Below are 24,776 nucleotides of genomic sequence, written 5' to 3'. Positions count from 1 at the left end.
TATACCAGTACCATGCAGTTTTTATCACAATTGCTCTGTAGTACAGCTTTAGGTCAGGCATGGTGACTCCACCAGGGGTTCTTTTATCCTTGAAAAGAGTTTTTGCTATCCTAGGCTTTTTGTTATTCCAGATGAATTTGCTGATTGCTCTTTCTAATTTGTTGAAAAATTGAGTTAGAATTTTGATGGGGATTGCATTGAATCTGTAGATTGCTTTTGGCAAGATAGCCATTTTTACAATGTTGATCCTGCCAATCCATGAGCATGGGAAATCTTTCCATCTTCTGAGATCTTCTATAATTTCTTTCTTCAGAGACTTGAAGTTTTTATTATACAGATCTTTCAGTTCCTTAGTTAGAATCACGCCAAGGTATTTTATAATATTTGTGACTATTCAGAAGGGTGTTGTTTCCCTAATTTCTTTCTCAGCCTGTTTATTCTTTGTGTAGAGAAAGGCCATTGACTTGTTTGAGTTAATTTTCTATCCAGCTACTTTACAGAAGCTGTTTATCAGGTTTAGGAGTTCTCTGGTGGAATTTTTAGGGTCACTTATATATACTAACATATCATCTGCAAAAAGTGGTATTTTGACTTCATCTTTTCCAATTTGTATCCCCTTGATCTCCGTTTGTTGTCGATTTGCTCTGGCTAGAACTTCAAGTACTATGTTGAATAGGTAGGGAGAAAGTGGGCAGCCTTGTCTAGTCCCTGATTTTAGTGGGATTGCTTCCGGCTTCTCACCATTTACTTTAATGTTGGCTACTGGTTTGCTGTAGATTGCTTTTATCATGTTTAGGTATGGGCCTTGAATTTCTGGTCTTTCCAAGACTTTTATCATGAATGGGTGTTGGATTTTGTCAAATGCTTTTTCTGCATCTAATGAGATGATCATGTGGTTTTTGTCTTTGAGTTTGTTTATATAGTGGATTACATTGATGGATTTCCGTATATTGAACCATCCCTGCATCCCTGGGATGAAACCTACTTGGTCAGGATGGATGATTGTTTTGATGTGTTATTGGATTCAGTTAGCGAGAACTTTATTGAAGGTTTTTGCATCGATATTCATAAGGGAAATTGGTCTGAAGTTCTCTATCTTTGTTGGGTCTTTTTGTGGTTTAGGTATCAGAGTAATTGTGGCTTCATAGAATGAGTTGGTTAGAGTACCTTCTGCTTCTATTTTGTGGAATAGTTTGTGAAGAACTGGGATTAGATCTTCTTTGAAGGTCTGATAGAACTCTGCACTAAACCCATTTGGTCCTGGGCTTTTCTTTTTTGGTTGGGAGACTATTAATGACTGCTTCTATTTCTTTAGGGGATATAGAACTGTTTACATCATTAACCTGATCTTGATTTAACATTGGTACCTGGTATCTGTCTAGAAACTTGTCCATTTCATCCAGGATCTCCAGTTTTGTTGAGTATAGCCTTTTGTAGAATGATCTGATGGTATTTTGGATTTCTTCAGGGTCTGTTGTTATGTCTCCCTTTTCATTTCTGATTTTATTAATTAGAGTACTTTCCCTATGCCCTCTAGTGAGTCTGGCTAAGGGTTTATCTATCTTGTTGATTTTCTCAAAGAACCAGCTCCTCGATTGGTTGATTCTTTGAATTGTTCTTCTTGTTTCCACTTGGTTGATTTCACCCCTGAGTTTGATTATTTCTTGCCGTCTCATCCTCTTGGGTGAATTTGCTTCCTTTCGTTCTAGAGCTTTTAGGTGTGTTGTCAACCTGCTAATTTGTGCTCTCTCTAGTTTATTTTTGGAGGCACTCAGAGCTATGAGTTCCTCTTAGAAATGCTTTCATTGCGTCCCATAAGTTTGGGTATGTTGTGGCTTCATTTTCATTGAACTCTAAAAAGTCCTTAATTTCTTTCTTTATTCCTTCCTTGACCAAGGTATCATTGAGAAGAGTGTTGTTCAGTTTCCACGTGAAGGTTGGCTTTCTATTATTTATTTTGTTATGGAAGATCAGCCTTAGTCCATGGTGATCTGATAGGATGCATGGGACAATTTCAATATTTTTGTATCTGTTGAGGCCTGTTTTGTGACCAATTATGTGGTCAATTTTGGAGAAGGTACCATGAGGTGCTGAGAAGAAGGTATATCCTTTTGTTTTAGGGTAAAATGTTCTGTAGATATCTGCCAGATCCATTTGATTCATAACTTCTGTTAGTTTCACTGTGTCCCTGTTTAGTTTCTGTTTCCATGATCTGTCCATTGGTGAAAGTGGTGTGTTGAAGTCTCCCACTATTATTGTATGAGGTGCAATGTGTGCTTTCAGCTTTACTAAAGTTTCTTTAATGAATGTGGCTGCCCTTGTATTTGGAGCATAGATGTTCAGAATTAAGAGTTCTTCTTGGAAGATTTTACCTTTAATGAGTATGAAGTGCCCCTCCTTATCTTTTTTGATGACCTTGGGTTGGAAGACTATTTCATTAGATATTAGAATGGCTACTCCAGCTTGTTTCTTCAGACCATTTGCTTGGAAAATTGTTTTCCAGCCTTTCATTCTGAGGTAGTGTCTATCTTTTTCCCTGAGATGGGTTTCCTGTAAGCAGCAAAATATTGGGTCCTGTTTTTGTAGCCAGTCTATTAGTCTATGTCTTTTTATTGGGGAGTTGAGTCCATTGATATTAAGAGATATTAAGGAAAAGTAATTGTTGCTTCCTATTATTTTTGTTGTTAAAGTTGGCATTCTGTTCTTGTGGCTGTCTTATTTTAGGTTTATTGAGGGATTACCTTCTTGCTTTTTCTAGGACATGGTTCCCATCCTTGTATTGTTTTTTTTTTTCTGTTATTATCCTTTGAAAGGCTGGATTCATGGAAAAATAACGTGTGAATTTGGTTGTCGTGGAATACTTTTGTTTCTCCAAGGTTATGGAAAGTTTGGCTGGGTATAGTATCCTGGGTTGGCATTTGTGTTCTCTTAGTGTCTGTATAACATCTGTCCAAGCTCTTCTTGCTTTCATAGTCTCTGGTGAAAAATCTGGTGTAATTCTGATAGGCTTGCCTTTATATGTTACTTGACCCTTTTCCCTTACTGCTTTTAATATTCTATCTTTATTTAGTGCATTTGTGGTTCTGACTATTATGTGTCATCTTCTGACTCTTATAAACAAGGCCACTATGAACATAGTGGAGCATGTGCCACTCTGGCATGTTGGGGCAACTTCTGGGTATATGCCCAAGAGTGGTATAGCTGGATCTTCAGCTTCTATTTCCAATTTTCTGAGGAACCTCCAGATTGATTTCCAGGGTGGTTGTACCAATTTACAATCTCACCAGCAATGGAGGAGTGTTCCACTTTCTCCATATCCTGGCCAATATGTGCTGTCACCTGAGTTTTTTATCTTAGCTATTCTGATTGGTGTAAGGTGGAATCTCAGGGCCTTTTTGATTTGCATTTTCCAGATGACTAAAGACTTTGAACATTTCTTTAAGTGCTTCTAAACCATTTGAGATTCCTCTGTTGTGAATTCTCTATTTAGTTCTAAACCCCATTTCTTGATTGGGTTGTTTGGTATGAACTCTTTATATATTTTTGATGTTAGCCCTCTTTCAGATGTGGGATTAGAAGATTTTTTTCCCAATCTGTAGGTTGCCGGTTTGTCCTACCGACTATGTCCTTTGCCTTACAGAAGCTTTCCAGTTTCATGAGGACCCATTTATCAATTCTTGATCTTAGAGCCTGAGCCATTGGATTTCTGTTTAGGAAATTTCCCCCTGTGCCAATGAGTTCAAGGCTCTTTCCCACTTTCTCTTCTATTAGATTCAGTGTATCTGGTTTTATGTTGAGGTCCTTGATCCTCTTGGACTTGAGCTTTGTACAAGGTGACAAATATGGATCTAGTTTCATTTTTTTTTACATATACACTGTCAGTTGGACCATGTAGCCCTTCCACTGCATGATCAGGGTATATTAATGGCTTCTTGACTTTGTGTTCGTCTGATTGACTTGTTTTGTTGAATAAATGAAAGTAGAAGAAAGTATGTCAGTTCCAAACTTTGCCTCAGAAGTGCATTTTTATGTACTTCCCCACCCCCACCCACACCCACACCCCCACCCACACCCCCACCCCATGTCTCTATCATTACCAGGAGACAAGCACGCTATCCTAACTCTTAGTCAGGAGAAAAAGAAAGACAGCACCTAGTATATCTAAACCTTCTCAGAGAGCACACGGTCAGCACATATCAGTCATGGGAGCAGGCTCCACTGAGGTCTGGAGAGCCACCCTAAGGTTTCAGACCTTGTGGCTTAAACCTAGCCATTACATGGGTCTCTGAAAACATATCACCTCTCCTTAAGATGCTGAGTCTTCTAATGACGTACTACACTGCATTCTTTGTCAATACCTAATGGAATAGAATATTTTGAACTGTTTTTTAAATTATTGTTTCCATCTGCTTGTATAAAAGAAAGGCAAAACACTGCCATCTTTTAGACATCAGGATTACTTAACGATCACTGAGAGAGGTAACCTGATACATTAATAATATCACTTGGAGGCATGGACACAAGTGATGTGGATAGTAAATTTCAGTCTACTTTCAGTGGTCAATACTAAAAGCAATATTAAATATACAGAGATGGTCTCTATATTTTTCCATGCCTTGTAGTTTCCATCGAACCTATTCCCCAGGCATAGACCTCCAGAGTCCCTTAACCACAGTCCCTTAATTTTTAAGTTTTTTTTCTCTGCAAAGCTTATATAATCCAGGAGAGCAAGCCCAGGACATCGAGAGGGAAGACACTGTACTCAGAATGATCAGAGCAAAGAAACAATCCCTCTTTATTTATACGTGTTTAAGAGTCCATTGATGTCTTAGTCCCCCACTCACGCTCCATACTCTCTTTCCCTTGGGACTTACCTTGGGCAGATTTTTGTTTCTTCCTAAAACCTATTCATTTGGATTATAGATTTTACTGCCAAACAAATAACAGGGAAGACATGGAAAAGATGGTTCTCTGGGGAAAGTTACAAAACTTCTAGAAACTTCAAAATCTAAACATGGCTCTTAGACTAAAGTTTCTGTGTTGCTTCTAATGTGCTTCTATAATACAGAAAGGTCTTGCTGTCCCACTCCTTGGGCACTTCTGGTTTTGACTAATCAAATTTCAGGTCCGTTAATCCATAAATGTATAGGGTTTTTTTTTTCTCTCTACAGCTAAAACTCTGTGGCCCTTAGATCAACAGTTTGTCATAGTCCTTGCTGTTTGAGAATGTCTGATAGGATATAATCATGGGCAGTAAAGCAGAAGACCCAGACACATAAGATTTCACAGAGAGTTTGCCTAAGCCAGGAGACTCATGAAGCTGACTGAAGTCAAGAATAACAGTTTAGAACTCACATTAGACAAGTAGAACTCCCTTTTTCTGATTTGGCTTTCTGAGAGGAGCTACCCAAAGAAAGACTGAATCCATGATAAAAAAAAAAAAAAGCAAACGAAGACTACTAAATAGATTTATAAAGCATTTGTGTCCTTCTTTACATTGCTTTAGGTAGGAAGCCCTGACTCAAATTACAGATCCTGGCTTTGCAATTCTGGGGCTTCAGCATCTGCTCTAAGGTTATTCAAAATGGTCTAGTACTTCTGAAAGAGTGAAGCCAAGAAGATCCTTACCATCCTGGTCATTAGGTAACACATAGACCCCTACTCTCAGTCAAGATATTGACACCAAAAGTGTTATTGCATCCCTACCTTAACCACAGTAACAATTCCTTCAGATGATTCCTGCACATATTAAAATCGGAGGTACACAAACCTAGGTGACCTGGAGCTACTCTGTCTTTGCCTTGGTGTATGACTCCATTTTCCCCCCATAAATTTGCATTAAATAATATAGTTTCTTCCCTTGCATGCTTTTCTCTAATTCATGGTGTCTCAGTAATAAAGGAAGACTTATGGAGCCAGATCAAGTGGTAAGCCATCTCCACTATCACCCTTGAAATGTCTAGAATGCAATATTAATTACAATAATGTCACTGAGTATTTGACTAGGGCATATGGAACTCTAACACCCATCTGGAGGGAAAAAAGATTATATCATTATGTAAATAAATGACAATTAAAATGAAATAAACTAAATGAAAACAGATCCTATTACTCATTTCGTAGTTCTGTTCAGCAATAACATTCATCACATCAACAGGAAGCATCCTTAGCATTAAGTTGGTACATCTACTTCAATAGCATGCTACACTGAAAGAAAAAACAGCTACCTACAGCAAGCTATGGAGATAGCTTAGAGAGCAAAGCCCTTGCCAAGATTGAGAAGAGGAATTCAGATCCCCAGAAGCATGTAAAGGCCAGGTGAGTATGGCAGTCCTCCTGCAGTCCTAAGAGATGTGATCAAGCTGCTAGGCAAACCAATAGACAGGAGAGCTCCTGTCTCAGTGAGCGGCCCTCTCTCAATAGATGAGGTGGAGATCAGTCAATGAGGATGCACAGCAGCAACATCAGCCTCGGTTTTCAACAAACACATGTGTGTGATGTGTGTGAATGGGTATGAGAGAGAGAGACAGAGACAGAGAGACAGAGAGAGAGACAGAGAGTATATGCATATATACATATATACCTATCACACACACACACACATTTATATATATAATGATAATCTCTGGTTTTCTGGGGTTTCCATCACAATGATGTTGTTATAAGTGCTAGAGAGGAGATGGGGTAAACCAAATCTGAGTGTCTTGGAAATTCATCTTTGCAGGTCAGTAAAACTGGACAATAGTTGCATATTATTCCTAGTCTGTGGTTCCAAAATGTCCACAATCATATCTTTTTAGAATGGAACAAGTTTATTTAGCACACCACAAAGAGAACACTGAGTGTGTCAGCGGCAGAATTCCCCAGTAACAGCACTTGGGGTTAGCATTCTGAAAACATAAAAGTAAGGGAAGAAAACCTGCCAAAGCAACACACGGGAGTCCAAACAGATGAAATGATAAAGACAGATACACTTCCATTTTCCTTTCTGAAGCATAGAGAGTAAAATAGGACTTCAGTGCATACCTCCAAGGGAAGCATTTTGTGAGGGCTCCCACTAGGTCACCAGCATGTCAGTTTCTCTGTTTGGAACCTTCTTGTGTTATCATCTGCAAAGCAAGCTTGGGGAAAAAGGCCCCATGCTGTGAAACCAAGATGCTTAGTGCCTGCATGGGGCACCCAGAAGGCATTTATTGATGGTTCCCTTGATTAAAAATACTCAAAGTGGAAGAAAGAGGGAAGCTGACAAGCAGCAGATATATTTAAGGCCCTTGAGCCTCCGGTTTTTGTACTCAATATCTAGGAACACCTCTCTGGTAAGCACTTAGTTTGGCACATTTAGAATAACGTGGGATTGAATGGTCTTTGCACTCAGTGGAGCTCGTCTAGTGTCTACTGCTCTTTATGTATTGTACTGACAAGATTAATTCACATTGCCATTAGTGGTTTTCAAATGAGGGAAATTGTTTGTTTGTTTGTTTGTTTGTTTGTTTGTTTGTTTGTTTGTTTGTTTTGAGACAGGGTTTCTCTGTGTAGCCCCAGCTGTCCTGGAACTCACTCTGTAGTCCACGCTGGCCTCAAACTCAGAAATCTGCCTGCCTCTGCCTCCCGAGTGCTGGAAGGCTTGCGCCACGATGCCCAGCTCAACTAAGTGAAATCTTAAATGAATAAAAGTACTAAGTTTCTTTCACCTAAGCATCAGTGAATTAAGATACGATGATAATCTTTAGTGCTGGCAAGAATAAAAATATATAACTTGATAGAATTGAAATTGGTAATGATTCTAGAAATCTACCAGGCAACATATACCAAGTACATTCATGTTCATTTCAGGATAAGAGTACTGCGCCAGGAGTGAGAAAAAGTTAAACCAGTGTACAGGTAAAAAACAAAATGTGTATTCTATTTGCAAGAACACGTGTAAATACTATGTAAATCATGCTTCCCCTAGATGAGCTACTGTTTCCATTAAACAGTACTACAAAAAAAAAAAATAGTAAAATTTAAGATGCCCTTGAAAAACAAGGAAGACAAGTGTGTTTAAGCTACTAACGCAATAGTTCCCAACCACACAAAAGTGCCTTGAATTTCTCCATTAAAGTCAGTAACTTTAATATTGTTAACTAAACAACATTCTTGGATATAGAATGGAATTTGTGTCTATATGTATATTTTTTCTTGCCTTTAAACATAGTTTAATAAACTCTCCATCAGTCTGTATTGCTGAAGGAACCATGCTCCACATGTGCATGGTGGAGTGAGATCAAGTTGGAAATGAGCTGGAAGCTTCCTCCCTATGAGCTATTTATTTATAGTTCTTGAATGAGCCATGCAGGCTGCTCAGGGAGAAAAGGCACCAATGGTCTTAAACAGCTGTGAATCCTACAATCCCTGAGACCAATCTGCCAGGAAAAATTCACCCACATATGCAATATTAGCACTATTGCTGTAGGGGTCATTGACTCCTCTCTGAATTTGAGCTCATCTCTACAGAAGGGAACCCATGGCTCATACTGTAAACATGGACAAAACTCAATGGTGGAAGATATTCTAGGTCCTAGTGGGAACTGAATACTGTTCACCTTCTGGGTAAGACATAGCCATTACAGCCACAAACTCACTGCAGCTATAGATGCTGCCAGTGTGTCTTCACAAGAATGAGCCCATCAACTGTAAGTCATGAATATGGGGGGAGGGAGTCAGGAGCTCCACTCATCACTGATGAACTATTTGATGCTAATAGATTTGGAAGGTGGGGATTGCTTATTGTCTTCCACTGTATTTCCACTAATGACCCCATCAGAAACCAATGGATAGTTCCAATCTAAATGTCACCCAGATGGTACTGGTTAAATCATATGAGTCATAAAATAAAAAGACTTTAATTCTAGGACAGAGAAGGAGGAGATGAGGAGAGGTTGATAGAGATAGGAGCAAGATAAGAGGACTTGGTAGGAGACTCATCTCAAGATATTATATGTAAGTGGAATTTCTCAATAACAACAATAACCAATAGAATACAAAGGACAATAAGAGGCATTATATTGACATATTTGAATACATTTCTTAAGCAAGGCCTTTGAGTTTTGCATCTTCTTGTTGCACTACCATTCTGGGCACTTTCAATACTTATGCCAGAGATGAATCCAGGATGCTCTGCCTGATGTTGGATAGCATCTACCTCACACACAACACAATGTTCATTTTCCCAAGTATTCCCAGTTGGCTTGGGTTTGGCTGCTCTCTGAAGATGGAATCTCACTCTGCTGTCTCCTTGCTAGTACTTGCAAAAGCAAGGGGGAAGAAATGCCTATTCCAATCGTAAAATCAAGTTCAAAACAATAGCCTACTTAGTTAGAACAAAGGCTTCTCTGGTCCAGCTTTTTCTCCAAGAATATTTTCAGAGAACATATTTTGGTTGTTTGTTTTGTCTTTAATTTTTAATGCCTGTAGCACTAGAGACTAGATTTAGGACTCACGTCAGTGACTAAGTTCTTTACCTGGGTTCAACATCTGTCCTAATTATGCCTCAGCTCAAGATCTTATCAAATTAGACTTCTAAATCTGCTGGGCTGCTGTGGCAGTTCCAAAAGCTAATATCTGCAGCCAGAGCACCTTAGAGGCTACCTGTTAGCTTAGAGGCCGTGCATACTCTAATGTTCTCTTCTGTTTGGGGGATATTTCTAGTATCTAGAAGCATCCAGGGCCAGAGAACTCACTTTGTTTTCAGAGGCAGACCGTGCCATTGTCAGACAAAGAGCAGCTGATTTCTGTGCAGCAAGCGCAGTGTGGTTAGTAGTCTCGGGAGCTTTCTAATTACAGTCTATTTTTCCTTCCCGAACACGATTTTCTCATGAACTGGTCTCTCCTTTCTTCTTCATTCGCTCCCAGCCTTTGTCTCCCTTTGAATCTCGCCATCCTTCGTTACTAAGGAAAGGAGGGTTGTAGTGGCATGTGACTATAGACTTGGCTCGAAATGAAGCTTTGCTTACTTTCATTTAGCTGAGCTATATTTAGAAGCTGACATAATGTGCCCACAACTAACATATCCTGAATTAATAAATTCAGATGATCATGATACTTCCTTCATCTAAAAACTGTTCTATTATGTGCTTTATAAATGCATGCAAGAATCTACCTAAAACATACTTTTGATAATACTTTTGATAAGTGTTGGTTGATAGTGACAATGAAAAAGGAGGTATTATACTCTGCATGTAGCTTATTTGAACACCTTAGCTTGTCAATAATCTTCATAAATTATAACTTCAAAACTGGAGACATAGAAAAGCTATAGTTAGGAAAACCAGAATACAGTGGGATACTTAGCAGTTGATCTGGATATCTCTTCGTCCTTCCCATTCCTAGAATTTCCTCCTTTATAAAACCAGATGAAAATATCTGCCTTGTAACATAGTAAATATACACAAGCCCTTGCTCTCAGCACCAAATTTACAAATATTTATGATCCCCTTGGCAAGCAAGAAGCATTTAATATTAACGTGTGAGAGGCTCCAGGAGGTTCAAGAACGCCTGGCAGCCCTGAAGGCAGTGTTTTTCCCATAGGTTCCTGTCTGAGGTTATTCTGTTCCCAAGAACTTCCACCCAGGGCTGAGCACAGTTCACCTAGATCTACCACTAGACTCTTTAACAGGACACAGTAAAGCAAAGAGGAGTAAGTTACGGAGGCATGGGAGAGAAAGGGAAAGAGGAGTGGGGAGCAGGCAGGTGGGTGAGTGGCTGTTGTTTGAAAGCAAAGAGCAGTTGGAGAGTAACTCACATAGAAATCAGTGTCTCATATTCCTTTCTCCATGCACAGACTCATAGTCGAGAGTCAGTCATTACCACCTATGTGAAAAAGAAAAACACACCATAAAATCTACTTCTTCCTTGCTTACAAGGGGCAACAGTGCAAAGGACAGGATTTGGCATCAAACATCTTTTCTTTTGATTATGGTCACAGTTTCCCCTCACCACTTGAATGTCACTTTGCCAGAGCCTCTGCCAACCAGACCTAGCAAGTCACTAGACCACGATCTTCGGGTTCTTATTTGCTACTGATATGCAATGGTTTGCACACCATTAGCAGATAATAAATCTTTTAATCATAAATGGATTGAGTCTCTGATCTTTTCCCAGGGCTCAAAAACTCTATTACATACCCATATATAATTTTAGTCATCTCTAAAAACTTGTGTGACTTTATTCGCATGCTTTCGAAATAGGTGTGATCATGTTTAGGGAGCAATGGCGAGAAAATCACCTTGTAAATGCATGCTCAGCACAAAGCATGGGCTTTTTTCTGAATAACTTCAATTTTCACTGGTTGGTTGAGCTGAAGACTATAGAACCTGTAGATACTCATAGCTGGCTGTGTCTATGAAAAAGTACTTTAGGACTTACCCTGTCCCTAAGCCCTGCTACATTCCTGTGTGATTGGAAGAATCTCAAAGAGACAAGTAGAGATTATTTATTCTTTTCAGAGCTCTGACACTATGTTTCAACCTTAATATTTTTAAATTGTTTGTGTACGGAATGAAAACGAAATTTCTCAGTCTCATTGGAGAAGGACCTAAGTAATAGCAAGGTTACGTTCAACTACACACATGAATTATTTGTTTAAAAAGCATTGACATCAAGCTTGTCACTGATAACCTAATGATAACTAGACATGAATCATATAGAACAATGAAATAAGGGTGATCCTCTGTTAACAGTACAACATGTCTTAAGCTGCCAACAAGAATTTTCAGAAAGCTCCCCCCGCCCTCTGTTTTGGAAGGACATTGCTGACATTAAACCCAGTGCCTTGTACACACTAGGGAAGCTCTCTCACACTAGCTACAAGATAGTTTAAAACACTTTAAAAATCATGAATGAAATAAACAGAACACTTCCCTATGGGTGTGGGGGAAAGGAAGATCTAGAAATGTAGTTTGGTAAGGTTAGCAGGCCAGTATGCAGAGAACACAGAAGACAAAGCCATGGTCTAAGTCAAGGTTAAAGTCATACTGTTATTCACCCACACCAAAGCTGACTTGAAAGGAAAGAAGCTTGGAGAACAATCCTTTCTGGTACAAGACAAAGTACATCGTCTTGCTCAAGTTCTTATTTTCAGGGGATGAGAAATAAATTCTCTTCAAACAATTCTACCTGAAAGTATCCAGGTGCCCTCACAGCCACCACCTCCTCTTCCCCCCCCCCCCAAAGGTGAAATCTTAGTCTGAGAAGCTCTGAGTATCTGGCTGAAGAAGCTTGGGGCTGGGGGTGGGGCTTCTAAGTCTAATAAAATATGCAAAACAACAAAAGAATATATTGAAAACAAATTTAAGACGCCTTGCCTCTTGAAAGTCACTTGCTCAGACTTCTTAAAAATTAAAAACCTAAAAGTTACTTTTTAAAAGTTAACTTTCAAAAATAAAAAGTATAGTCATAAAACTAGACTCTCTAGGGAAACATTAAACACAGAGAGTAAAACTTAGTGACTTATATGCAATAAAGAATAAACACTCTTCAAAAGGAAGCATGGGAATAAACACACTGTACACAGGCTTCAGAAAGGTACAGCTTCGTTTAAGTCATGAGGATGCCATGAAGCCCAGCGCAGCCTCTGTGCTTTTAGAACTGAGGGCACCAAGGCACAGAAAGACTAAGGAGCCCACCCATATCTACACAGCTACTAAGGAAGAGATACAGCCAATTTCCAGCCCAAAGAACTGGGTTTCAGTTCTGTTTCCTAGCAACTGCCCTGTGATCCTGTGAGGAAAATGAAATCACTAAAGAGGAATCCCATGGAGGTTAAATTTGTCCCAGAATAAGCAATAGTGAGAGTGAAGCAAATAACTTTTGTAGAGAGATGATGGCTGAAAATTCTCCAGAATTGGAGAAAAGCATCAATCATTCTATTTGATAAAGGCCAAATTTCTTAAGTAGAATTTGAAAAAAGAATAATATACAGACATAGACGAGTGAACCCCAGAATAGTAATGTGTAGGAGATGCTGACTAAGACAAATTGATAAAAATGAAAGCCCATTACAAAGGAGACTTCTTGAGGCAGTAATAGAAGCCAGGTAATGTGCAGGGTATTGTCCTAGGAGCAAGGGAAGATGACCATCAGCTACAAGGTGTACCTAGTGGGATTGCCATTGAGGAATGTGAGCAAAATAATGCCTTTTCAGGCAAACAAAAAATGAGAGTACCTTCAATAAAGAAAAATCTAGAGGACATATCTAAGAAAGAAAGAAAATCATCTAAGAAAGAAACTATAAATTATAAAGCAAAATGTTAAACTGTATGTGCGTGAATAAATCTAAACCAGTTTTCTAGAAATAAATTCTAAAAATCAAAATGTTTAGAAGGAAAATAAAATCTATAGCTGACAAATAAGAACAAAAGAAATAGAGAGATTGATATGTTCATATTCTCATTATTACTGGAGAGACTAATGTGTGAAAACAGTTCACTTGGGAAAGTTAAGGCATTTGGTGAGTGAAACTGATTTTTCCAGTCAGGTCAGAGGAGGTTTGACACAAACTCCAGAAAAATGTATAAAGAGAATAAACATTTGGCCAACACTGGTGGGCACACACCTTCCTACGAAGATGTTCGCACCCTCTGCTTTAGCTTCACGTCAATGCTACAGTAGATTATCAACTCCCTGAGCTACCAACTTACAGATACTACTAGTAAGACTGCTGGAGACTGTGCATTTAGGAAACATGCAGGAGTGTGCATACATCCTGAAGTAATGGATACAGTACAGTGATGGAAGAGTGTTTAAATTAATTCCCATTGCTGTGCAGTACTCAACTGTAAGTCGCAATACACCTATGCAGCATGCATCCCATACTTGCAGAACAGGGCAGTCTAACAGAAATTTCTCTAGATGGAGAACATGGGCATAGCATGAGCTCAGCAAAGCAGCGTGAACATCTCCCTGGACTGTGCAACATGTCTTACCTCAACTTAAGCTACACGTGAGACTGAACTAACATGGTAAGGTTGAGTGGTCTTGCTGCTGAAACACTGTAGTGCCTTCTACAAAGGACCTTTAAAGAAGGAGCTGATGTACTCAGGAGCTAGTAGTAAAGAGACTGGGCGTTTATTGAGTGCTTACTCTGTCCCATATCAAGCTTTGCCTTAATCCTCCCAAAAATCTCACAGTCTTTTATCTACATAAGGTAAAGTGCCAAGCCCCGGGTAACTTCCTACCAGAGCTGCCAGCTGGCAACTGCTGCATTGTTAAACTCTACTTTGGGCACTGCTTGAGCTGCTAGTGAATTCATATTCATTTACATGTTTTCCAAGCCTTGTGTTAACTCAGATGAGAGACAGAGACAAGACAAAAGGCTATGTGAGTCAGTATGAAGGTGCCTCAAACAGCTGAAAACAGATCCATCTGCTCCATTTACACTACTCTTGAACACATTCCTAAATGTCTGTATCCTACTATAGAGAGGAGATACTTGCTCACCCATGGTCATTGCTGCTCTTTTCACAATATTCAGGAAATGGAAACAGCCTAAGTGCCCATAAACTAGTGGGCAGATAATGAAAATATGGTATACTACACAATGGAATATTACTCAGCTATTAAGAAAACTGGAATTATAAAGTTTGCAAGTAAATGGATGGAGACAAAAACAGTCAGCCTGAGTGAAATAACTCAGACCCAGAAAGACAAATATCACATGGCTTTTCTTCTTTGTAGATGTTAGCTTTGAATTATCAATATGTGAGCTTTATTTGGAATACTCACAGAGGTCAGTAAATTACTAAGAACCCATGGTATTGGAGACACAGAGATCTTTTGCGCTCATATATATGCACTAGGGCAGCGGTTCTCACCCTTTCTAATGCTCTGATCCTGTAACTCAGTTCATGCGATAACCCCCACCCACATATTACTTTTGCTGCTATTTCATAACCGTTAATTTTGCTACTATTATGAATTGTAATGCAAATGTCTATGTTTTCCAATGCTCTTACATGAGCCCTGTGACAAGGTCATTTTACCACCCAAAGTGTTCCATTCCACAGGTTAAGAACAACTGCACTGGGGGACCCTGGAAGGTAAAGCCCAGAGGGCTTGTACCCTCAAGGGAAAGAGTACAAAACTCATTTTCACCCAGAATCCTGAAGCAGCTGTGTTTTCTAACCTGCTGAGCTCACACAATCTGTGTGGCTGATGTGGCTGAAGACAGCCCTTTGGACCCACTCTCATAAACTTTTCTTTTCAGTCAATCTATACTACCTATTTTTATGAAAGGTGTCATACTTTACAAAGACTTTCAATGAACTCACATCCAATCTATATTTAGCTTACTTTGTTCCTCAAATGGATTTGGGCATGCTTTATTGTACACATGGGATTGAGTTAAGTCATTACAAAAATGGTTTTCATCAGATTGTGCTGAGCATAAATAAGCCTAAAATAGGCAAAGAAGGGTCAGATTTCCAGTTTGAAAGAACACTGGCTACAGAGTGATGTTGTGCCAAACTGCTTTCTTGCTTCCATGGGTTGTCTGCCTGCTGTCAGTGAAGTTCACATAAATCCCTGCAGGGAAGCGTCTTCCAAGGGAGAGAAAGCAGAATACACTGGTATAAAGGGTGAAACTGTCATTATGAGGGGCTGAAGAGATGGCTCAGTAGTTAAGAGCACTGGTTGCTCTTCCAGAGGATCTGGGTTTGATTCTCAGCAGCCACAAGACAGCTTACAACTGTCTGTAACTCCAGGTCCAAGGGATCTGGCACCCCCACCCAGACATGTGCAGACAAAAATACATCTGAAAAAGAAAAAGTAATTATGTCATAAGAAAGGCTAAATTGGTGTGGGAGAAAGGATAGCAGGGTAGAAGAGAGAAAATGACAGGAATAAATAACACTAAAGAATTTTCAGAAAAGTCATATGGAAAACTACTACTGTAGACGTGTATATACTGCACACTGGTGCAATAGTGTCACAAGCATGGTGGGAGTAACCAAACACTCTATGATTGAATTTAAGTCCCATTTCACAAGATACAACCCATATCTAGTATAATCCTCAGGCCAAGACTCTACAACTATACAGAGGTCATAGTCCCTAGGGAAGAACTTACTACTATTATTCTTCTAAATGTATTAAACTACATAGGATTAACTGAGTGCCAATGACTTCTTCTATGCTTACATAAATGCATGTCTCAACCCTCATCAGAGAAGCTTCTATTTGTAGTAGATAATTATTAAAATAGAAACATACAATTGGCCAATGTACAATGAATAAGAGAATAGCAAATGCTTAGCCCTGAATGAAGCATATGTATCTCATCCCTTCTTCCAGTGTTTGGGATCATCACAGAAGAGCGGACAGAAAGAGTAGAAGAGGCAGAGGCAGTGGATGACTACAAGGAAGGATTATCATCTGATACAACATTGCAGATGCACACAGAAACTCACTACAGTTACAGCAGCATGCAAACACCCTGGACAAGCCTAAGCCAGACCAAATCCTAGCACGAAGAGAGGGGTTTAGTGTGATTCCACCAAAAGCCAATAAGGTATTAACGATATTCAGAGAGAGGAAAGAAAGGGGGAAAAAGACCTAAGAAAACCGATAAATTGACCATGCTGCTTTGGAAGTTATTTGAGCAACACAAATTGACCCTGAAAGACAAAGGGGACACAGACTGGATAGTAAGGGAAGAGTTAATGGGCCTAGTATAGTTGGGTAATGGAGAGCAAGGATGATCAAAATGCATTGCATGGAATATTAAATAACTAAAAATCAGAAGAAAAAACTTATTCTAGAAAATCAGCAAACTAGGCACTCACCCAGGCACTTGAATGGTGATTTTCCCATCCTCTTCATATTTTTTCTAACCAATATTATACTAACAAGTATTAGTCTGGCAAGGATTATATAACCACTTCGTATTTCTATAAATGCCTTTGCCAAGGTCAAAGATTTTAATGAGCCTGTTTCTGATCTCTGCCAACAAGAAAATTTGACACTAAACTTTTAATTTCTCTTGATTGGAACATTCTGGAGAAGAGAAAGTTCAGTGCGTTCAGGGAAGCAGGCTGAAAAACCATGGTAGGTGATGTGCAAAATGCTCATGGTGGAATCTGTTCAGAGTAAAGTTCTACTCATTCTAGCCATTGATGAAGGAAGACAAGATAACATAGCTCAATTATTTTTTATGAGACTCTTGGAAGCAAGAATTTTTTTCATTATACAAAAGGACAAATATTACATGGACATATTCCTACAAATGCTCTAATTCTATCAAGTTCTTAGAAAGTAACTATACAAAAGAGATTATGAAGGACTTGGAGAGAAAGAAAATCAGGAAAATTGCTTGATATGTACAGTTTAGCTTGGGGAAGATAAAAACAAGTATCAACTGAAAATGGATAATGTGATTATTCTGTCTGTCCAACAAAATGAATATAATAAGCAACTGAACTATATTAACATATGTAAATAGGTCCATCACCATAATTGTAATTTTAACAGCAGAAGAAGAGGTATTTGTCTTCTACAAAGAACCTCCCTGGATGAGGAAAGGGTGGTCCAGCTGAGCCCATTGTACATGAAAAGTAGGAGCCACTTGCAACATTGGAGCTGACTCAGACCTAGAGAGGCCACATTCTGTTCAGTGCTTCTTCTTACCAGAGATGGCCTGGTTTTTGACACCTTCTACTTGTTGCTACACATACTTAGATATCAGAAGGAGAGTCCAAATTTGTGGAAGTAAAAGCAAACAAGGGTTTCCAACCAGGAACAGTGAAGTCCTTGGAGGGAGCAAGCATTCAGGGATGCATCAGAGTGGATCTCTTTAGGGATTTTCAAAAACATTTCTTCAGGACAATTGCTAAACAGAAGAACAATGGATGATGTTTACCTAGGATGATGCTCACACAGTCTATCACAAAGTAAGTGGTACATCTCTGCTTTGTTCCCTGGGGTGAGGAAGCAGCAGCAGGAGATAGATGAGATGCCTCATTTCACATGAGAAGGCATAAGAAATAATACCAGATACACAGCACAATGCTGCCTTTTGTTATTATCTTCTGAAATTGTTATGAGACAAAATCTCACTCTCTCCAAAACTTTTTTCAACTTAAAATTTAAAGGAGCTTACAACCTGAAATACCTTCTCTTTAAAACTATATCAAATTATTTCTTATACTGTTATTAAATATCTAAACTGTATTTCTTTACATTAAGTGAAATATTTTTAACAAATATATAAATAAAATTTAAATTTCCTCTGAGAAGAAAACAAACTAGCTGCTAATTATTGAATATTATTTTTTTTAAAGATATTATTTTTGAAGCAAAAAGGAATACCCCAAGTCCCTCCTCTACTCCATCCAAATGTGAGGAAGCCCTGAGCAGCATGCACCTTCAGGCAGGCAGATGATGGGGCACAGAACGAAAGTATTTGCTATGGAGCAGAGTGGAATCCCATTCTCTCTTATCTGACTTTTGACCTGTGTGGAAAACACTCAGGCAGAGGCAGAGGCAGAGGCAGAGGCAGAGGCAGAGGCAGAGGCAGAGGCAGAGGCAGAGGCAGAGGCAGAGGCAGAGGCAGAGGCAGAGGCAGAGGCAGAGGCAGAGGCAGAGGCAGAGGCAGAGGCAGAGGCAGAGGCAGAGGCAGAGGCAGAGGCAGAGGCAGAGGCAGAGGCAGAGGCAGGCAGATTTATGAGTTCAAGGCCAGCCTGGTCTACAAAGTGAGTTCCAGGAGAGCCAGGGCTATACAGAGACATCCTGTCTCGAAAAACCACACACACACACACACACACACACACAAAGCCTGCTATTTACACACAACGTTCCACAGGGTGTGTCTTCCTGTCCATTTCCCCAAAGGGCAGAAAGTGATCAATAAAACCACTCCCCACTTCTTTTGATTAACTTTGGTTGAAAGTCTATTTTTTATTAGATATTAGACTGTCTACTTCAGCTTGTTTCTTGGGTTTGTTTGCTTGGAAAACGTCTTTTCAGACTTTTACTCTCATGTAATGTCTATTTTTATTGCTGCGGTTTGTTTCTTTTTTTTTTTTTTTTTTTTTTTTTTTAATATTTTTATTACATAATTTCCTCAATTACATTTCCAATACTATCCCAAAAGTCCCCCATAGCGCCCCCCACTTCCCTACCCACCCATTCCCATTCTTTTGGCCCTGGCATTCCCCTATATTGGGGCATATAAAGTTTGCAAGTCCAATGGGCCTCTCTTTCCATTGATGGCCGACTAGGCCATCTTTCGATACATATGCAGCTAGAGACAAGAGCTCCAGGGTTCCGGTTAGTACATCATGTTGTTCCAACAATAGGGTTGCAGATCCCTTTAGCTCCTTGGGTACTTTCTCTAGCTTCTCCATTGGGAGCCCTGTGATACATCCAATAGCTGACTGTGAACATCCACTCCTGTGTTTGCTAGGCCCCGGCATCGTCTCACAAGAGACAGCTATATTTGGGTCCTTTCAGCAAGATCTTGCTAGTGTATGCAATGGTGTCAGCGTTTAGAAGCTGATTATGGGACGGATCCCTGGATACAGCAGTCTCTAAATGGTCCATCCTTTCATCACAGCTACGAACTTTGTCTCTGTAGCTCCTTCCCTGGGTGTTTTGTTCCCAATTCTAAGAAGGTGCACAGTGTCCACACTTTGGTCTTCATTCTTCTTGAGTTTCATGCGTTTAGCAAATTGTATCTTATATCTTGGGTATCCTAAGTTTTGGGCTAATATCCACTTATCAATGAATACATATTGTGTGAGTTCTTTTGTGATTGTGTTACTTCACTCAAGATGATGCCCTCCAGGTCCATCCATTTGGCTAGGAATTTCATAAATTCATTCTTTTTAATAGCTGAGTAGTACTCCATTGTGTAAATGTACCATAATTTCTGTATCCATTCCTCTGTTGAGGGACATCTGGGTTCTTTCCAGCTTCTGGCTATTATAAATAGGGCTGCTATGAACATAGTGGAGCATGTGTCCTTTTTACCGGTTGGGACATCTTCTGGATATATGCCCAGGAGAGGTATTGCTGGATCCTCCGGTAGTACTATGTCCAATTTTCTGAGGAATCGCCAGACTGATTTCCAGAGTGGTTGTACAAGCTTGCAATCCCACCAACAATGGAGGAGTGTTCCTCTTTCTCCACATCCTCGCCAGCATCTGCTGTCACCTGAATTTTTGATCTTAGCCATTCTGACTGGTGTGAGGTGGAATCTCAGGGTTGTTTTGATTTGCATTTCCCTGATGATTAAGGATGTTGAACATTTTTTCAGGTGCTTCTCTGCCATTCGGTATTCCTCAGGTGAGAATTCTTTGTTCAGTTCTGAGCCCCATTTTTTAATGGGGTTATTTGACTTTCTGGAGTCCACCTTCTTGAGTTCTTTATATATATTGGATATTAGTCCCTTATCTGATTTAGGATAGGTGAAGATCCTTTCCCAATCTGTTGGTGGTTTTTTTGTCTTATTGATGGTGTCTTTAGCCTTGCAGAAGCTTTGTAGTTTCATGAGGTCCCACTTGTCAATTCTCGATCTTACAGCACAAGCCATTACTGTTCTATTCAGGAATTTTTCCCCTGTGCCCATATCTTCAAGGCTTTTCCCCACTTTCTCCTCTATAAGTTTCAGTGTCTCTGGTTTTATGTGAAGTTCCTTGATCCACTTAGACTTGACCTTAGTACAAGGAGATAGGAATGGATCGATTCGCATTCTTCTACATGTTAACAACCAGTTGTGCCAGCACCATTTGTTGAAAATGCTGTCTTTCTTCCACTGGATGTTTTTAGCTCCCTTGTCGAAGATCAAGTGACCATAGGTGTGTGGGTTCATTTCTGGGTCTTCAATTCTATTCCATTGGTCTATTTGTCTGTCACTATACCAGTACCATGCAGTTTTTATCACAATTGCTCTGTAGTAGAGCTTTAGGTCCGGCATGGTGATTCCACCAGAGGTTCTTTTATCCTTGAGAAGAGTTTTTGCTATCCTAGGTTTTTTGTTATTCCAGATGAATTTGCAGATTGCACTTTCTAATTCGTTGAAGAATTGATTTGGAATTTTGATGGGGATTGCATTGAATCTGTAGATTGCTTTTGGCAAGATAGCCATTTTTACAATGTTGATCCTGCCAATCCATGAGCATGGGAGATCTTTCCATCTTCTGAGATCTTCTATAATTTCTTTCTTCAGAGACTTGAAGTTTTTATTATACAGATCTTTCACTTCCTTAGTTAGAGTCACGCCAAGATATTTTATATTATTTGTGACTATTGAGAAGGGTGTTGTTTCCCTAATTTCTTTCTCAGCCTGTTTATTCTTTGTGTAGAGAAAGGCCATTGATTTGTTTGAGTTAATTTTATATCCAGCTACTTCACCGAAGCTGTTTATCAGGCTTAGGAGTTCTCTGGTGGAATTTTTAGGGTCACTTATATATACTATCATATCATCTGCAAAAAGTGATATTTTGACTTCCTCTTTTCCAATTTGTATCCCTTTGATCTCCTTTTGTTGTCGAATTGCTCTGGCTAGGACTTCAAGTACAATGTTGAATAGGTATGGAGAAAGTGGACAGCCTTGTCTAGTCCCTGATTTTAGAGGGATTGCTTCAAGCTTCTCACCATTTACTTTGATGTTGGCTACTGGTTTGCTGTAGATTGCTTTTATCATGTTTAGGTATGGGCCTTGAATTCCTGATCTTTCCAAGACTTTTATCATGAATGGGTGTTGGATCTTGTCAAATGCTTTTTCCGCATCTAAGGAGATGACCATGTGGTTTTTATCTTTGAGTTTGTTTATATACTGGATTACGTTGATGGATTTCCGTATATTGAACCATCCCTGCATCCCTGGGATGAAACCTACTTGGTCAGGATGGATGATTGTTTTGATGTGTTCTTGGATTCGGTTAGCAAGAACTTTATTGAGGATTTTTGCATCAATATTCATAAGGGATATTGGTCTGAAGTTTTCTATCTTTGTTGGGTCTTTTTGTGGTTTAGGTATCAGAGTAATTGTGGCTTCATAGAATGAGTTGGGTAGAGTACCTTCTGTTTCTATTTTGTGGAATAGTTTGTGAAGAACTGGGATTAGATCTTCTTTGAAGGTCTGATAGAACTCTGCACTAAACCCATCTGGTCCTGGGCTTTTTTTAGTTGGGAGACTATTAATGACTGCTTCTATTTCTTTGGGGGATATAGGGCTGTTTAGATCATTAACCTGATCTTGATTCAACTTTGGTACCTGGTATCTGTCTAGGAACTTGTCCATTTCATCCAGGTTCTCCAGTTTTGTTGAGTATAGCCTTTGGTAGAAGGATCTGATGGTGTTTTGGATGTCTTCAGGATCTGTTGTTATGTCTCCTTTTTCATTTCTGATTTTGTTAATTAGGATGCTTTCCCTGTGCCCTCTAGTGAGTCTGGCTAAGGGTTTATCTATCTTGTTGATTTTCTCAAAGAACCAGCTCCTTGATTGGTTGATTCTTTGAATAGTTTTTCTTGTTTCCACTTGGTTGATTTCACCCCTGAGTTTGATTATTTCCTGCCGTCTACTCCTCTTGGGTGAATTTGCTTCCTTTTGTTCTAGTGCTTTTAGGTGTGTTGTCAAGCTGCTAATGTGTGCTCTCTCTAGTTTCCTTTTGGAGGCACTCAGAGCTATGAGTTTTCCTCTTAAAAATGCTTTCATTGCGTCCCATAAGTTTGGGTATGTTGTGGCTTCATTTTCATTGAACTCTAAAAAGTCCTTAATTTCTTTCTTTATTCCTTCCTTGACCAAGGTATCATTGAGAAGAGTGTTGTTCAGTTTCCACGTGAAGGTGGGCTTTCTATTATTTATTTTGTTATTGAAGATCAGCCTTAGTCCATGGTGATCTGATAGGATGCATGGGACAATTTCAATATTTTTATATCTGTTGAGGCCTGTTTTGTGACCAATTATGTGGTCAATTTTGGAGAAGGTACCATGAGGTGCTGAGAAGAAGGTATATCCTTTTGTTTTAGGATAGAATGTTCTGTAGATATCTGCCAGATCCATTTGATTCATAATTTCTCTTAGTTTCACTGTGTCCCTGTTTAGTTTCTGTTTCCATGATCTGTCCATTGGTGAAAGTGGTGTGTTGAAGTCTCCCACTATTATTGTATGAGGTGCAATGTGTGCTTTGAGATTTACTAAAGTTTCTTTAATGAATGTGGCTGCCTTTGTATTTGGAGCATAGATATTCAGGATTGATAGTTCCTCTTGGAGGATTTTACCTTTGATGAGTATGAAGTGTCCCTCCCTGTCTTTTTTAATGACTTTGGGTTGGAAGTCAATCTTATCAGATATTAGAATGGCTACTCCAGCTTGTTTCTTCATGCCATTTGCTTGGAGAATTGTTTTCCAGCCTTTCATTCTGAGGTAGTGTCTATCCTTTTCTCTGAGATGAGTTTCCTGTAAGCAGCAAAATGTTGGGTCTTGTTTGTGTAGCCAGTTTGTTAGTCTATGTCTTTTTATCGGGGAGTTGAGTCCATTGATATTAAGAGATATTAAGGAAAAGAAATTGGTGTTTCCTGTTATTTTTGATGTTAAAGTTGGCATTTTGTTCTTGTGGCTGTCTTCTTTTAGGTTTGTTGAGGGATTACCATCTTGTTGTTTCTAGGGCGTGGTTCCTGTCCTTGTATTGGTTTTTTTCTGTTATTATCCTTTGAAGGGCTGGATTCGTGGAGAGATAATGTGTGAATTTGGTTTTGTCGTGGAATACTTTGGTTTCTCCATCTATGTTAATTGAGAGTTTGGCTGGGTATAGTAGCCTGGGCTGGAATTTGTGTTCTTTTAGTGTCTGTATAACATCTGTCCAGGATCTTCTGGCTTTCATAGTCTCTGGTGAAAAATCTGGTGTAATTCTGATAGGCTTGCCTTTATATGTTACTTGGCCTTTTTCTCTTACTGCTTTTAGTATTCTATCTTTATTTAGAGCATTTGTTGCTCTGATTATTATGTGTCGGGAGGTATTTCTTTTCTGATCCAGTCTATTTGGAGTTCTGTAGGCTTCTTGTATGTTCATGGGCATCTCTTTCTTTAGATTTGGGAAGTTTTCTTCTATAATTTTGTTGAAGATGTTCGCTGGTCCTTTGAGTTGAAAATCTTCATTCTCATCCACTCCTATTATCCGTAGGTTTGGTCTTCTCATTGCGTCCTGGATTTCTTGGATGTTTTGAGTTAGGATCTTTTTGCATTTTACATTTTCCTTGATTGTTGTGCCGATGTTCTCTATGGAATCTTCTGCACCTGAGATTCTCTCTTCCATCTCTTGTATTCTGTTGCTGATGCTTGCATCTATGGTTCCAGATTTCTTTCCTAGGGTTTCTATCTCCAGTGTTGCCTCATTTTGGGTTTTCTTTATTGTGTCTACTTCCCTTTTTAGGTCTAGTATGGTTTTGTTCATTTCCATCATCTGTTTGGATGTGTTTTCCTGTTTTTCTGTAAGGACTTCTACCTGTTTGATTATGTTATCATGTTTTTCTTTAAGGATTTGTAACTCTTTAGCAGTGTTCTCCTGCAATTCTTTAAGGGATTTTTGTGCTTCCTCTTTATTGTCTTCTTCCTTTTTAGCAGTGTTCTCCTGCATTTCTTTAAGTGTGTTATTAACGTCTTTCTTGAAGTCCTCTATCATCATCAGGAGATATGCTTTTAAATCCGTGTCTAGCTTTTCCGGTGTGTTGGGGTGCCCTGGACTGGGTGAAGTGGGGGTGCTGGGTTCTGATGATGGTGAGTGGTCTTGGTTTCTGTTAGT

The sequence above is a fragment of the Mus caroli genome, unplaced genomic scaffold (genome assembly GCF_978045245.1).
Source record: "Mus caroli unplaced genomic scaffold, Mus_caroli_1 scaffold_15, whole genome shotgun sequence".
Lineage (NCBI taxonomy): Eukaryota > Metazoa > Chordata > Mammalia > Rodentia > Muridae > Mus > Mus caroli.
This window is presented reverse-complemented; position numbering follows the sequence as displayed.